Here is a 10,334-nt window from a genome sequence, read left to right on the forward strand (position 1 = left end):
ACCATCGGTCCCATTGTTTTCTCCTCCAGACTGTTCATCCAGCCTATATTATCTAGATAGATCTGTAGAGATAATAATATGCACCAAAAAACAAGGCATAGCAAGACAAAGACAAAAGAACATAACGATGACAACAAAGAAAACCAATGACCAAGAAAATAATAAATTAATTTTTAAAAGAATAAAATTTTGTTTAAAAGAAAAGAGAAAAATCTGTAAATAGATCAAGGTCTGGTTTATGACCTCTAGGCGTGTCTTCCAGTCGAGTCCGATGGGGTGCCAAGCTCTGGCCCCGAAGTCTATCCTTTGCTCTCCCTCAGGAGCTCCCTGCTCTGCTCCCCCTGTTTCTCTGCCACATGCCCTTGTTTTGCCTGGGTGTGGTGGGGTCAGAGCGGGTCAATCCTGACACTGAGTCTCCAGTGTTGTCCCCTGCAGGGCCATGGATCAGCGAGGAATGTGGTGTCTCATAGTGGGATCAGACATACGGTCCACTGTGTGCATTGGCTGTTTGGAGCAGGAATATCATCCTCTAGACCTGATGGGCAGGGATGTGCTCCACTCTTTCTTCCTCCCCATTCATTTGCTCCCGTGTACTCTGATGAGATGTGTCCCTCTCCCCTAGCTGCAGCTTCCTCTAAAGTAAATTATTCGGGGTGGTGGGGCAGTTGTCCATGTAGCTGGGATAGGGGCTGAGCCCTCAGGCCCCTTCACTGGCTCCCTTATCCATGCTGGCACACTGCATTCTTATCCCAGAACACTGTATTTAAGGCTGATCCCTCTTTCCCTGTGGAGACACAAACAATACCTTCTCCTTGGGTGGGTCAGTGCCCTATTCCCCTGCCACACATCTCTCTTTTTCCCCCCCCTTTCTCCCCCCCCCTCCCTACTTTTTAGTTGGCTACCATATTTACCCCTGGATTTGGTCTTGCCCCTGCCATACTACCTGGACCTTACCCCTGGAGTGTTTGTATACAGTAGCTTTTTCCCTGTGCCCATTTTGCATTTTTCTTTTTTATAAACTTACCTCAGCTGACTCGTGTTGTACTTGTCCTTTGGGCTTGGCTTACTTCACTTAGCATAATTTCCTCCAGTTCTTCCCATGCAGTGATATGCTTCATGCGTTCATCACTGCTTTTTAGCGATGTGTAGTACTCCATTGTATGTATGTACCACAGTTTTTTTAATCCATTCATTTTGATGGGAATTTGGGTTGTTCCATCTCCTTGTGACTGTGAACTGTGCTGCAATGAAAATTGGAGCACAGATGTCTGGCCATGGTTTGTTTCCTGCCCCTTCTAGGTGTATGCCCAGTAGGGGGATTGCTGGGTTGTATGGTAGCTCATTTTCCATCTGTTTTAGAAATCGCCAAATCTATTTCCATTGTGCCTATATGCTGATATTTTTATTTCTGGGTGTTCAGCTCTTTTCCATTGGTCTGAATATCTGTGGTTATACCATTACCACACTGTTTTGAATACTGTGGCCATATAATGTGTTTTCCTTAGTTTTCTTCACCATCCTTCTGTTAATTTCTGGCCTTACGGCACAGTGAACAGAGAGAGACATCTGTCTAATCTCTATGTGCATGAATTTACTCAAGTTAGACTTGTGTCCCAGCATGTGGTCTATCTTCAAATATGTGCCATGTGAGCTTGAAGTGAATGTGGACTTTTTTGCATTTGGGTGGAAAGCTCTGAAAATATCAAGTCAAGTCATCCAATTGTGCTGTTTAGATCTGTAGCCTCCTTGTTGAGTTTCTTTCCCAGTGATCTGTCTTTTTCTGAGTGGTGTGTGAGTTACCTACAATAATTGTTGCGCCTGTGATTTCTTTTTTCATCTTTTGGAGTGTCTGACTTACAAATTTGGCTGGTTTCTCATTGGGCACATATATGTTCATTATGCTCACTGGTTCTTGGTCTATTGTTCTCTTGAGCATTATATAGTGTCCCTCCTTGTCTATTGTTATGGCCTGTATCTTGAGATCAATTTTGTCAGATATTAAGATCGCTGTCCCTGATTTTTTTGCATTGCCTTTTGTTTGGTATGTTTTTATCCAGCCTTTAATTCTCAACCTGTTTTTGTCTGCAAGCTTGAGATGTGTCTCCTGTAGGCAGATTGATGGGTTATGTTTTCTCAGCCAGTCTGTTAGCCTCTGCCTTTTAATGCCTGAGTTCAGGCCATTGATATTCAGTGTTATTACATCCATCTGTGTACTGTGATGTCATCTTGTACCTTTTGTGTTGGGTATTTTCCTATCTACCTATCTTATCCACTTCTGTTGTGTATGTGGTTTATTTTTTGTCTTCTTTCCACTATTGAGCTGATGCTATCCTGGGGGCTGTTTTCTCTTTGTCGGCCTGTGGGTGGAATTGTTCTATGTGATCGTCTCTTATTTGCCCTCAGTGAGTGTTGATCTTCTGCCCATACTGGATGGGCAAGGATCTTTTGTATGGCTGGGTTTCTTTTTATGTATTCTTTGATTTTTTCCTTGTCTGGGAAGACTCTTACTTTTCCATCTATCAATAAATAATTTGGCCTGGTAAACTATTCTTGGGTTTGCATTGTTCTCCTTCAATTTTTGGATTAAGTTACTCCATCCCCTCTTCTTCATCATGTCTGCTGATAGGTCTGAACATACTCTTATTGAGGTACTTTTATACATGACTATTTGATTTTCCCTAGCTGCTTTTATGATCTTCTCCTTTTCCTCATAGTTGGATAATTTGACTATTATGTGCCTTGGTGACTTCTTCTTGGGATTCAGTCTGGCTGGTGTTCTTTCAGCCTCCTGAATGGTTGCCTGATTTTCATTTATTAAGCTGGGGAGGTTTTCCTCTAAGAATTCCCTCACTGTTTTCACTGTTGACTTCTTTGTTGTGTCTTTTTCTGGTATTCCAATTATTCTAATATTGCTCCTATTCATAGCATCAGACATAGCTCTCAGGTTTTCTTCAGCTTCTCTGTCTTATTTGACTGCTTTTCGTTTGCTGAGGTTTGCTTGATTATCCTGTAGGTCACTAGTGCGATTCTCTGCCTCCACAAGTCTGTTGGCAAAGTCTGTCAATTTGCCACTGCATTTTGTTTTGTCATCCCTTAAGTCTTGTATTTCCCTTTGTTGCGTTTCCTTTATCTTCTCTATCATTTCATCCTTTTTATGCATTGCTTCCCTCATATCCTGTATGACTCCAAGCAGCATTCTGAAAATTTCTTTCTGTGGTAGGTTAATGTCTGCTTCTTCTATGCATGTCGTTAGGTTCATGACTTCTTCCGGCATTGTCTTCCGTTTCTCCTGCTTTTTTCTTTGAGTCTGTTATGAATGGTTGCTATTTCCCTGTAGTTTTAGGGGAGCCTTGAGCCCTCTTCCAGAGTCGAAGAGCACTGGGCTCTCTCTTGAGGGCCTCTTATGTGTATTTCCACGAACTACCTGCCGGTAGCTGTACTGAGAGGTCAGACTATTGCTATACCTTCCTGTGGTTTCACTCTTACCCTAGCCAACCAGTATTCCGTTATTTGCAACGTGAGTTGGATAGTCCTCTCATGTGACACTGGTTACATTGTTGTGGGCCCATGAGGGTGTCACTTCACTGGCTGATCTCTAAGTAAGCCTCATGGTGCTTGGAGCACCTCGGGTCCCCTGTGGTGTTTCCTTCTGCAATTGGAGTGCTGAGGAGGGCGCTTGGGTATACCCTCCTTGATGTACAGCACTGTAGCTGGCAGGGGGAATTACCCTACTCAGAAAGATCGCCTTGGAGTTTGGTGGATGTTCCCGCAGCAGCATGAAGCCCCACCAGTGGTGGTCAGGAGTTTCCCCCAATCACTTATAGGGTCTCGGGGTTTAGGCTGGGGTTCCCCCCTACTATTTGAAGGAGAAACCCCCTGCTGTTTGGTGTATGGAAGATTACAGGTGTGATTTCTCCAGCTGCGTGTAAATCCAACAAATATGGGTGGGAGCTCCCACAGTTGGGCCTTAAGAGTTGTCCTAGGCAGAAGGGAGTGGCCTAGAGGTCGCTAGTGGCTTGTGAAAGGAAGGAGAGGAAAAGGAGAAAACAAGAAAACAAAGACTGGAGCAACAATACCAAAAAACTAACACCCACTCACACACACACAAATGCACAGACTAAACAAAATTGAAAACAGTTAAAAACAAAAAAACAACCAAAAAGTAGAACTGAATCTGCTGAGGCTGTGGCAGGCAATAGAGAAGAAAAATAAGGAGAAATGAAGAAAAAGTGAAAGAACAAAGAGAAATTAAAGAAAGCAAAGTAAAGAACATTTTAAAAATAGATAAAGAGACTATTGAACCCTGTGCCGTGCCGTATGCAGCAGTGTTGCAGGGGGCAGGCTATAGCTCTCCCCACTGGGTGGGCAGAGTTGCCCTAGGCAGAGGGCAGGGTTCTGGAAACCAGCAGTGGCATGTGGAAGGAGAGGGAGAGGAGAGAATCATAAAAGCAGAGAGAGAGGAGAACAAAGAAAGAGAAGGGAAAAACTCAGCTGTCCTCACTAAGATTGGCTGTGGTGGTAAAGAGGGAAGAAAGAGAGGAGGAAATAAAAAATAAAGAGATAGCTGATCCCTGATTTCCTGAATGTGGAGCCACAGGGGTATAAACCCTGCCTCACGATGGCAGATTGGTGTGCCCTTTTAATGCAGGGACCCAGTGGTGCTGGGCAGAATTGCCCTCGGTGGCGAGATTACCTTAGAGGCCCGACAGAGGTTTCCTCAGCAGCGCAGTGCGCTGTGGGTGGCTGTCACACTTGCCTCATGTAGTGTGCAGCACTCCCACAGAGGGCAGGCTGGAGTCACTCCCCTTGCTATTTGGGTTGAATTGCCCTAGGCAGAGGGTAGTGGCCGGAAATCCAGTAGTGGCATCTGATAGGAAAGAGAGGGAGAGAAGAGGGGGAAAAAGGAAAAGGAAGAGAGAAAACAAAACAAACCTAAGCCCGTTGAGACCACCAGAGGTGGGAAAGATAGAGGGGTGAGTGAATAAAGAAAGAAGAAATAGAGCGGTAAGGAGATAACTGAGACTTGATCACCTGTCTGTGGGACTGGAGGAGTTCCAACTCTTCCTCAAGGTAGTAGGGTGGTGTGCCTGCTTGATGTAGGGTTCCACAGATGCAGGGTGGGATTACTCTTGAAGGTAAGTTCGCACCAGCGACCAGGCACCAGTTCCCACCTGGGTATTGAGTGATGGAGTTCACTTGTATACCTGCCTTGTGCTGTATGTAGCACTAGAGCAGGGGTGGGTGGGCAGGTATTCCCACAGCCCTATATAGGACCCCAGGACAGGCAGGACCTCCCTAGCTGTGTGTAGAATCACTGAGAGGGAAGCTGGGCTTATTGTCCTATCTAGACTGCTGCTGCCCTACTAGATCAGAGGATTCCCTCCCCCACCCCCCCAGCTAGAATAGAATAAAATTAAATTGTCTCCCTGGCTCTGAGCTCTAGCTCTGTGCTGTTAGCTTAGACTGGTTTCAGTGGGTCTTTGTTATGCAAAAAGCCTCTAGGCCCTGTAGCTAAGTTCTGGGATTCCTTAGTGTGGGCTTCTATGCTGATTTATGTTAAGGGACCCCTCCTATGTGCTCCTTGGAGCTGAGCAACAAGGCTGGGATTTGAGTTTTTACCAATAACATATATTCTCACTCTTTTATATTATGCTTCTGAGGTGCTCTGATTTGGGGGCTGTCATGCTGACCCCCACAAGGGGAGATCCAGCTTATCAGGGGGGTTGTTTCCTTCTCAGCCAGTTGGAACTGAATTCGTCTCCTGGACTCTATCTGCTTATTTTCTCCCACACCATGATCTGCCTCAGGTAAAATTCTGCTTTTTCTTTCTACTCCAAATTATGGCTACCCGCCATCCCCACTCCCCAGGCTGAGCTCAAGGCAGCTAACAGTGCGGAGAGCTCTGGCATGAGGTACTCCTCATGTCTGGGATTATGTCCCCTTTAGGGCGTCAGCCTGGAGAAATTGCTACTCCCTGCGAAAGTGCAGGAGTAGCTTTTCAGGTGGAGCCCACGAGCCCAGCTCGCCAAACCTAGAGCGATTTAGAGTATTCCTGGTTCGCTTTGTGAGTGGAAATCACAAGGGGGTGGGGGGAGGTCAGGAGAGACCCTAGTACCCTAATTCTATTTTCAGGACTCCACCTCCCAGTTTCCTTACCTCCCAATGTTCTGGGCTGGCAGCAGGAACTCTGGACAGGTGAGTCTTAACGAGTCGCCATTTTCCGGCCAGTATTCACTTGTTGTATTTGCAAGCTGCCTCTTGATTCATGTACCTGTGCCACATGAGCACAACAAAGTATTCTGGTATTTCCATTCTTCTTAAGGAAGACTGTATGTATGGTCCTGTGTTAAACCAGGTTGACTAGAGAAACAAATCCAGGTATACTCGTATGTGTATGAGAGCTTTATATCAAAGAATATATACCAAGCAAACATCCAAGCTAGGTCCAGATCAAGTCCACAAGTCTGATATCAGTCCATAGATCCTACTTCAGACTCACACAGCCCCATTCAATGATGCAGAATGCCAGAAAAATCAGACTGGTGGGTGAAAAATCTTGTGGATCCAATGGCAGTGGATTCATCTCCAGGGGTCTGGTGGGTCTCTAATGTGGCTCTGGCAGTACTCCAAGTGTGGCTGCCATCCACATGGACTTCAAAGGTAGAGCTGAAGCCTTAGGCCAAGGGACCTCTACCAAAATCCAGAGGGTGTGACCATTGCCAAATTCCTCCCAGAGAACCAAAGATTTATTTCACACCTTGAGATGTAATGTCAACAGGGGCTTGCTGGGTTTGGGACTTGCAGTGCCTCTTACCTCTTCTTTCCTTCCAATTTCTCCCACTTGTAAATGTCTATTTTGTGCTTGTTCCACCACTGTACTTTAGAAACAGATCATCTGCAATAGATTCTCAGGTTCACAGATGAGGAATTTTGGCCCCAGGAGGACTATGGCTAAAGCCTCACTCATGTTTGGCCCTGCTCCTTGCTCCGTCTTTGTTCTGGTGCTGGGACCTCTGGTGCCTCATCACTTCAGACAGGGATCTCAAAAACTCTCCATTAGAGGCTCTTTCCTGATCTTCATGAAATTCCTGTTTCTGTGTTTGAGGGCTCACTTTTATGCCCAGCAGAATGGTAAAACTGATCAATCCCTGTTAATCATCTGTACTTAATTTGCATGTCCCCATTATTTAGTGGAAGATACAAAGGTTATGGACAGAAGAGCCATACCTCGTAATTGCAGTTCCCCACAGTGTTTGAATCATGAATGTTGGCAAGATTCTTGGGTTAAGAAAGCCTAACCTACTATTACTTGCCTTATTAGAATTTTGGGGTTTTGTTTCTTTTTTTCTTTTTTTTAACTTTTTAAACATTTTATTAGGGGCTCATACAACTGTTATCCCAATCCATACACACATCAATTGTGTAAAGCACATCTGTACATCGTTTCTCAAAACATTTTCTCTCCATTTAAACCCCCGACATTAGGTCCTCATTTTTCCCCTCCCTCCCCGCTCCCCCCCTCCCGCATGAGCCCTTGATAGTTTATAAATGGGTATTTTGTCATATCTTGCCCTGTCCAACGTCTCCCTTCATCCACTTTTTGGTTGTCTGTCCCTCAGGGAGGAGGTCACATATAGTTCCTTGTACTCGGTTCCCTCTTTCCTACCCATTCTCCCTTTACCCTCCCTGTTTTGCCACTCACACCACTGGTCCTATAGGGCTCATCCGTCCTGGATTCCCTGTATTTTCAGTTCCTATCTGTACCAGTGTACCCCCTCTGGTCTAGCCAGTCTTGCAAGATAGAATTCAAGTCATGGTAGTGGGAGTGGGGAGGAAACCTTTAGGAACTAGAGGAAGGTTGTATTTCTCATCATTGTTACATCGCACCCTGACTGGCTCATCTCCTCCCCGAGACCCCTCTGCAAGGGGATCTCCAGTGGCCTACTAATGGGCTTTGGATCTCCACTCTGCACTCCCCCCATCATTCACTATGGTAAGATTTTTTGTTCTGATGATGCCTTACACCTGATCCCTTCGACACCTCGTGGTTGCATAGGCTGGTGTGCTTCTTCCATGTGGGCTTTGTTGCTTCTGAGCTTGATGGCCGCTTGATTACCTTCAAGGGGGTTTTGTTTCTTTTTGTCTGCATGTTTTCATTAAAAAGTTGTCATGAGACCAGCTCTGACTCAGGGTGCGCTCATGTGTGAACCACGCTTCAGAGGATATTCAGTGGTGGCACTCTGGATTAGATGTTGGGCTGCTAACTCTAGGGAGAGTAGTTCAGTCACCAGCAGCTCCATGAGAAAGATGGGGCTTTCTGCTCCAGTAAAGATTTAACAATCTCAGAAGCCTGAACCAGGGTCACTATGATTCAGAATCTACTCGGCCATGGGTTTGATTTGGTTTGGATTTTTAAGAGGATCACCAGGCCTTTTTTCTTAGAGTAATTGTTAGGGACCTAAGAAATATCAAAGCTTTTCACTACACAAAGGACATTTTTAAATCCTGTGTGTCTGGTTTCATGTGCCAACAGGGCACCTGTAAGAAGATATGGGTGGGGTTTAGCCTGTCATTCCGGTTGCAGCTTGATGACTTCATTTGGAGGTGGCACCAAGACAAATGACTCTCTGGAGGCAGGCCACTTTCCCTGCCGTCACCTTCCTGCCATCAAGTCACTCGAGAGACTTGCCAGAGCCCTGGAGATCCATCCATTGCCATTGGACCCACAAGACTTTGCACCCACTGGCTGGTGATCTTCCTGCATTCTACATCATTGCATGTGCTGCGTGAGTCTGAAGAGGGATTTATGGACTAGTATCGAACTTAGGGACTTGATCTGGACTTGGCTAGGATGGATTCCCGAAATATAACTACTTCTTGATATAAAGCTCTTTCTTACACATACGTGTGTGTCTCTGGATTTGTTTCTCTAATCCACCTGGCCTAATACATCCCGTTAGGTTGGGGGGGCTCGGGGGCAATCAACCCTAAGATCTGGGCCCACAAAAACTCCTCAGGCAAATTGTTGACTTTATGTTACCTACAATGACGAAAAAAGGATGCTCTACATTTAATTGGTTTCTTTAGTACTGGATTCAAGACATTTCAAATTGAGGATTTGCTAGTTTTGAATCATGTCAGCAAAACTCCAGCTGCATTTCAATAGAGGCCCTGGAAGCAGTCTGTGTAAGTGTGAAATAAGCTTAGCCTTTGTCCAGTGATCAAAAAATAGGACAAGGCAGGTGTTTCTAATCAATCTTACAATTGACTGTAGCCTTTGACAATGAAACTCCTTTACTCTGACATTGAGATGTAACTGCATTGGTGTTATTGAATCAGAATGAATAGATATCATCAAACCAAAGAAAAAGTTGACTCCGCATCCTGCAAAGGACCTTTTCTGAACCAAAATCCCATGAAGCAGGTGAGTGTAAATGCTTTCCTATGACACAGCAATGGCATATTTACTTGAAGATGGAGTCTGGATGCAGAGGCCTTAATAATACAAAAAGATAGTAGGTAGAGAGATTTAGTCCTCTGCAGGTTCACCCAAACCTGTGACCCACAGAAGGCCTGGACAACAGATGTTACTACTGATCGAAGCATGGTTCACTGACAGAATGAACAGCTTAGCTCCAATGTGGTGAATCTAAAGGAGTGCTATACTTAATTCTAGCCCCAATCTAAGAACAGTTAGTTCTACGACATAGCCTGCTTACTGCTCACCCTCATGAAGGGATCACTGAAGATAATGGGTGCTATAGCAAAAATGTGGTGAAAAAACTAGATGGTACCCAGCTATCAGGAGTAGTGTCTGAAGTCTTAAAGGCTTGTCTTCCAACAAGTAGCCATTAAGTGATATATTAACTAAGTCCACATGCCTGCCTGTGTGATCCAAGGATTGTAAATAATAAAATCCAAACCTGATGGGACCACTCCTGCCGGCTGACGTTGAGGACAAAGTCCAGCAACAGATGCCCCGACTTCAAAGAAGTCAGACTGTAGGAATTGGTTGCCGGAATCCGCTCACAAATTGTTTTGTTGTTGCCACTATGATATTCTGGAGTATGTTTATGTTTTATCCCCGACCATGTAAAAATGAAACCATTATTGCCACCATGAGCAATAATGAGACGACGATGAATAATTCAGGGGAAATCACAGTACCCATTAAGAGAAGGGATGCAAATGATAGAATGACCGAGTTAATTATCAAAGCCATACAAGGGAAGGAGGATTTTGGTATATTTATGGAAAAATGCAAAAGTTAGAATTGGAACAACCCCAACTGAGTACAGTAACTCCCGAGAAGTTCCCTATGACTGCCTTTCTGG

This window comes from Echinops telfairi, unplaced genomic scaffold (genome assembly GCF_000313985.2).
Source record: "Echinops telfairi isolate 266 unplaced genomic scaffold, ASM31398v2 ScPeMD7_7453;HRSCAF=8491, whole genome shotgun sequence".
Lineage (NCBI taxonomy): Eukaryota > Metazoa > Chordata > Mammalia > Afrosoricida > Tenrecidae > Echinops > Echinops telfairi.